The sequence below is a fragment of the Diceros bicornis genome, unplaced genomic scaffold (genome assembly GCF_020826845.1).
Source record: "Diceros bicornis minor isolate mBicDic1 unplaced genomic scaffold, mDicBic1.mat.cur scaffold_122_ctg1, whole genome shotgun sequence".
Taxonomy (NCBI): domain Eukaryota; kingdom Metazoa; phylum Chordata; class Mammalia; order Perissodactyla; family Rhinocerotidae; genus Diceros; species Diceros bicornis.
This window is the reverse complement of record NW_026691042.1, coordinates 797,430-803,714: the sequence shown is the minus strand read 5'-3', so window position 1 is coordinate 803,714 and position 6,285 is coordinate 797,430. Positions and strand designations below refer to the sequence as shown.

The 6,285-nt window shown below is 51.4% G+C and overlaps 1 pseudogene; it reads right to left on the bottom strand.

The window, feature by feature from the left end:
- Positions 1-1,881: 1,881 nt before the first annotated feature.
- On the bottom strand, positions 1,882-3,149 carry LOC131402512 (actin-like protein 9; annotated as a pseudogene).
- Between the last annotated feature and the right edge of the window lie 3,136 nt (positions 3,150-6,285).

Below are 6,285 nucleotides of genomic sequence, written 5' to 3'. Positions count from 1 at the left end.
GAGACAGAGAGAGCCTGTGGGAGATGCTTAGTGAACAGGGACTGGTTGAAGGAATGAAGAATGAATGGTTCCTTGGACTGAGAGAAGAGAGGACTCAGCATCTATGTGGATAAGCTCTGGCAGCTCGTGCTTGTTTTGTTGGTAAACTGGGAGGATGTGTCTTGGGAGACGTGTCCAGGCTGCTGGCCAGGGGTCCTGACGTCTGTGGGGCTGGATGATGGTGTGAGGCAGAGGATCCTGCCTTCAGCAGGGGCCCAGCGTGGCTGAGGATGAGGACAAAGGGAGGAGACAGTTGGGAGGATGCCCAGCTTCCCTATCCTGAGAGGCTGGACTCCCTCTCCAGGCCCCCGCAGGGACAGGATGGGATGGGAGAGGCCTCATAGGGCATCCTCAACGCAGGTCCCAAAGAAAGCTCCTGGGGTGTGTGTCCCAGGAAGAGGCTGAGCGAGGTCTGGGGAGATGGAATGAACTTGGAATGAATTACAAGCAGAATGGAGGGAGATGGGAGTGGACAGCTGGGTCATGGTGGCGTGGGTGGCCCTTGGGAACATCACTGGCCATTGGTGTCTCAACCAATGGGATGGGACCTGGGGGGGGGGTTCCTGGGCGTCTGAAAACCCCAGGGTGGGGTGTCCTGGGGGTTCATCATGAGGTGACCCTGGGAGAGTGTATTTGGGGAGGGAGTTGGGAGGTCAGAACACAGGGGAGGGACCTAGGGCATTAGTGGGGTCATCATGGGATGGTCCTGGGGGCCAAAGCCTTCCTGGGAGGATTCCAGGGCTGAGGACTGGGGTCAGGAGGTGCACTGAGAGACAGACCATGCAGGGGTATTTTCAGAGGGATGCAGAATAAGGGGCTGTGCTGAGAGCAGTGGCGTCATCCTGAGGGTTTGGGGTTTCAGAATGTGGTGTTCTTTGGGGGTACGAATGGGGGATGGGTTGTGGGAGCACTTGGATGGAAGGAGTCTAGGGGAGCAAACTGAGGGGAGGGCAGAGTTTAGGGGAGGGGCAACTTGGGGCATGGGATTTGGACGAGGGATCCTTTAGTGGGCCATTAAAGGGGAGACCCCTGATGGTCAGAACTTGGATTTTTGTGGTGAATGTGGGGTTTCAGCACTTGTGGGGAGAATTTTGGGGGTGCTCATATTATCAGAGTATAGGAGAACTTTGGATAAACAGCCAAGAGAAAACCAATGAGGGGGTGGATTTGAGGTGCTTAGAACCAGGGATGTCTTGGGAAGTGGATCTCGGGGGTATGTTTGGGGGGATTAGAAATTGGGGGCAGACTATGAGGGTGCACCTAGGGGTTGCAACACTCATGGAAAGATTCTGAGAGGGGGTTTGGAGCGCCCAGTGCAGTTCCTTGGAGAGGAACAGGGTATGGGGGTGGGTTGAGGATCCTTGATGGACATGGCAAGGGGGTGAATTGGGGAGCTTAGAGCCCAGAGGAATCTTGGGGCACTATATATCAAAAGAAATAGGTGATGGAGGGGAGATTAGGGGTTAGAATCTGGGGATGTCTTGGGGGTGGGCTTGGGTGGGGCCCCAACCTGAGAGTGCCCTGGGGGACACAGATCATGGAGACGGGTTTGACAGGGTGAGGACATGGTGGTGTGTTGGGCCTTGATCCTGGGGGAGGTGGGTTTAGGGAATCAGAACTGGGGTCTCTCCCGGGATGGACAATGGGAGGTGAATTAGGACAGGGCAGAACCAAGGATGTCTTTGGAGGCAGATCTTGGTGGGTTGGGTGTGTGGGGTCAGAGCAAGGCGAGTCTGGGTGGGTCCAGGAGTGGACGAGGCAGGGACCTGAGGGAAGGGAGGACAGAGCCGGCTGGGTAGTGGAAGCTTTACTGCCCACAACACTCCCCACCCCTGCTCCGGGTCAGTAGCACTTTCAGTACACGATGTGGGGGCCCTGCTCCTCGTACTCCTCCCGCAGGACCCAGCAGGACTGGAAGGCGCGCAGCGAGGCCAGGACGGAGCCCGCGATCCACACCGAGAAGCTCCTGCTGGGCCGGGCCGTCACCACCGCGCGGGCCTCGCAGGGCAGACCGCGCGGCAGCTCCGCGCGGAAGCGGCCCTCAAACCCCGCGAAGAGCGAGGAGTCCCCGCAGAGCAGCACGTTCTGGGCCACGTCCGCCCGCACCTCCAGGGGCACCTTGAGAAAACCCCGTGTGGCCATGGTGGGGAGGCTCACAGGCGACAGCCCTGGGATCGCGGGCGGGCTGAAGAGCAGCTCCGGGCACTGGAACAGCTCCTTGCCCAGCGTGACCGTCCGACCGGCAGCTCCAGCCTCTGCCGGTCTTCCTGCTCGGGCCGGGCCTGCTCCTGGAGCAAGTCGGCCGCCACGTAGCAGTAGCGATGCTTAATGTCCTCCACCGTGTCCAGGTCCTGCTGGCCCAGCTGCACGCCGGAGCCGAGCAGCATCTCCGCCAGGAAGGCCGTCAGGTGGGTGCCTGCCAGGTCCAGGCGCTCCGTGGCGTGGGGCAGGCTGTAGCCCTGGAAGACCGGCACCGTGGAGGTGACGCCGTGGCCCGTGTCCACCACCAGCCCGCTGACCCGCCCGTGCGCGTAGACGGACAGCACGGACTGGGAAGCCACGTACATGGCGGGGGAGCGCAGCGACTCGAAGGCCACCTCCACCAGCTTCTCGCGCTTGGTGGTGGGGCTGAAGGGCGGGTCTGAGAAGAGCAGCGGGTGGTCCTGGCTGGCCACGCGGAGGTCGTGCTCCAGCAGGTGGCGCCAGATGAGCTGGGCCGCGCTCCAGTCCACCACGATGCCGCTCCGCACCGGCTGCACCAGCATCACCTCGGGGCGCGCGCGCGCGCGGCCTCGCCGATGAACGTCTCCAGCGCCTGCTGCCCGGTGGGGGCCGGCTTCTGGGGCTGGCAGCCCACGATGGTGGCCACGGTGTAGGTGGGCCGCACCTGCCCCGCGAAGCCCCCTTACAGGTGCCTGTGCCCATGTCGATGACCACCGCTCCGGTCTTTGGTGGCAACCTGTCGCCCACCGTGCTGGTAGCGTCCTGCTGCAGGGTCTTGTTTCCCGGGGTTGAGCAGGGGGTCAGGCCAGGCTTGGGGGCCTCTGGGGAGGACTGAGACTCCAAGGGGTTGGAGTGATTTGCATCCATGGCTGCAGGTGGCCGAGTGGGCTGCTTGGCAAAGCTGACCCGTTTCCTCTAGGGTGTAGAGGTGTGGGGGGAAAAGGTGAGGCCGGGCCTGTGGCAGGCACAGGCAGAGAGGGAGAGGGGCCGGCCAGTGGTCTGTGACATCACCCTGCCCTCTGCCCCCTTTAGAAGACATCACAATGAAGGGGTGGGGATAGGGCCCCTCCCTGTCCCAGAAAGCTCCCAGGACACTCATCTATTCTGCATTCCCGTCAAAGTGCCAAATTCGGAGGAGGAGGATAGAGGGTGCCTGAGGAGGGATGTCTGACCCAGCTCCCTGATCCAGAACCCAGTAAGACCCAGGAATCTGTCTCTTGGGGCCTTATCTTGAAGTTATTCACATTGTAGTATGAGAGAGCTGGCCACAGGCCTCCTTAGAATATTAAAATATTAATCCTTATAATAGTCATCGGAAGGTGATCAGCTAGTGTGGCTTTCTTGTTTCCAAGAGGAAACAGAAACCAGCTTCAGGAGGAGGCAAGGAGAGGCACAGAGACCCCTGTACTAGGTTCTTTGACTCTTCTGCTCTTCCCACTGCCTGGAACAGCCTCTGTGCCCCCTTCCTGCAAAGCAGACGTTTGCCTCTTCCAATCTCAGTGGGACACTACCTCCTCCTAGAAGCCTTCCCTGATTTCCACTCCCTCTCTCTACTACATGGTGGCAGTGTGGGGTGTCTTCCTTCTCTCTAGGGATTTTCTCTGCTTCCCCTTGGTGGGGAGGGGGCATCCATGGGGCTACCAAAAGGGGCTTTCAGTACAGATAAAAGGTGGTTGCATGTGAGAGGAAGTAATAGTCTTGACTAAGGAGAGCAGGCTGGACAATGGATCAGGAGAGTTGCTTCAAAACCTGTTTTTGGTGGTGGTAGGTATCACCTGTTACAACAAATAACAAATTAAAAATTTGTGTGTGTGTGTTTGTGTGGAGTGCTAGAAATCATCATGACTAGTGCTAAATGTGCCGTGGAGATATCGAGCTGAGAGAGACTTCATTTCCTAGTTGTGTCTAGATTTATTACCGTGGCCAGAGAGCAGGGTTGAGTTTTTATTAAATTAATTAATCAATCAATTAATTATTTGTGTGTGTGGCCATTTTGAAATGTTCATTTACTCAGCCATTTATTGAGGGTCCAGGGGCTTTTATTTCCTCCAGCTTTATTGAGATGTAATTGACATACAAGATTTTGAAAGTTTACGGTGTACAACATGTTGATTTGATACACTTATGTATTGCAAAATGATTACCACTGTAGCATTAGCTAACACCTCCATCACATTACATAGTTACCATTTTTGTGGCGAGAACATTTAATATCTGCTTTCTTAGCATCTTTCAAGTATATAATTTGTTTTATTATTTCATTCAAGTATATATAATTTATTCATCTTCCAAATGGAAATTTATACCCTTTGACCGACATCTCCCCATTTCCTCCACCCCCCAGCCCCTGGTAACCACCATTCTACTCTCTGTTTCTATGAGTCTGCCTTTTTTATTTTCTGTATATAAGTGAGATCACACGGTATTTATCCTCTGTCTGACATCTCACTTAGCATAATGTGTTCATCCATGTTGTTGCAAATGGCAAGTTTTCCTTCTTTGCCATGGCTGAATAATATTTCTTTGTATATATATACCACATCTTTATCCATTCATCCATTGATGGATGCTTAGTTTGTTTCCATATCTCGGCTGTTGTGAAAAATGCTTCAATGAATACAGGAGGACAGATATCTTTTCAGGACCCTATTTTCATTTCCTTTGGGTATATACCCAGAAGTGGGATAGTTGGATCATATGGTGCCTCTATTTTTAAGTTTTTGAAGAACTCCCATACTGTTTTCCACAGTGGCTGCACCAGTTTACATTCCCACCAGCAATGCACAGGGGTTCCCTTTTCTCCACATCCTCACTAACTCTTGTTATTTCTTGTCTTTTTGATAACAGCCATTCTAACAGGTGTGAGGGGATATCTCATTGTGGATTTGATTTGCATTTCCTGATGATTAGTGATGCTGAGCACATTTTCATAAACCTGTTGGCCATCTATAGGTCTTCTTTGGAAAAATACCTACTCACATCCTCTGCTCATTTTTCAATTGCATTGTTTGTTTGTTTTTGTTATTGAGTTGTATGAGTTCTTTACTTATTTTGGATGCAGGCACTTTTTTGGACTGTTCACAATGACCAGAAATATACTAAACAACAGCATCTTCTCCATTATTTTCAAATTTAGTTTTCAATTTTACTTTTTAATTCTCAGAAGGCTGAAAAAAACAACAGGAGGAAATGAAGTCACCCATAATCTCACTGCTTAAGAAGTCAGGATTCTGCCTCCGACCTTCTGATGCCCCTGCTCAGAGGTGACCTGATTAACGCTTTGGTGCACAGCCTTGCTGTTTTCAAATATTTTTGTTTAAAGAATAAGAGGAAGCATTTTGGCTAGAAGTGTTTCGTCCTCATGCTTATACAAAGAGCCATAGTGGTGATGTAATCAGATGGTTTTGTCTTTATCATTTGGAGAGTTTATTGAAATCACACTTTCAAAACAAATTTAAGGAAGCTTCATTTGTGGTAAAATAAACATAACATAAAATTTACCATCTTAGTCATTTTTAAGTGTGCCGTCCAGTGGTGTTAAGTACATTCACATTGTTGTGCATCCAATCTTCAAAACATTTCATCTCATAAAACCAAAACTCTAAACCTATTAAACCACAGCTTCTCATAGCCCCTGACCCCACCATCCTACTTTCTGTCTCTATGACTTTGACTCCTCTAGGGACCTCCTATAAGTGGAATTATACAGTGTTTGTCTTTTTGTGACTGGCTTATTTCACTGAGCATAATGTCCTCAAGGTTCATCCACATTGTAGCACATGTCAGAATTCCCTTCCTTTTTAAGGCTGATTAATACTCCATTATAAGTATATACCACATTTTGTTTATCCATTCATCCGTCAATGTAAATTAGAGTTGCCTCTGCCTCTTGGCTATTGTGAATGATGCTGCTGTGAACATGGGTGTACAAATATCTCTTTGGGACCTTGCTTTCAATTCTCTTAGGTATACACCCAAAAGTGGGATTGCTGGATCATATGGTAGTTCTATTTCTATTTTTTT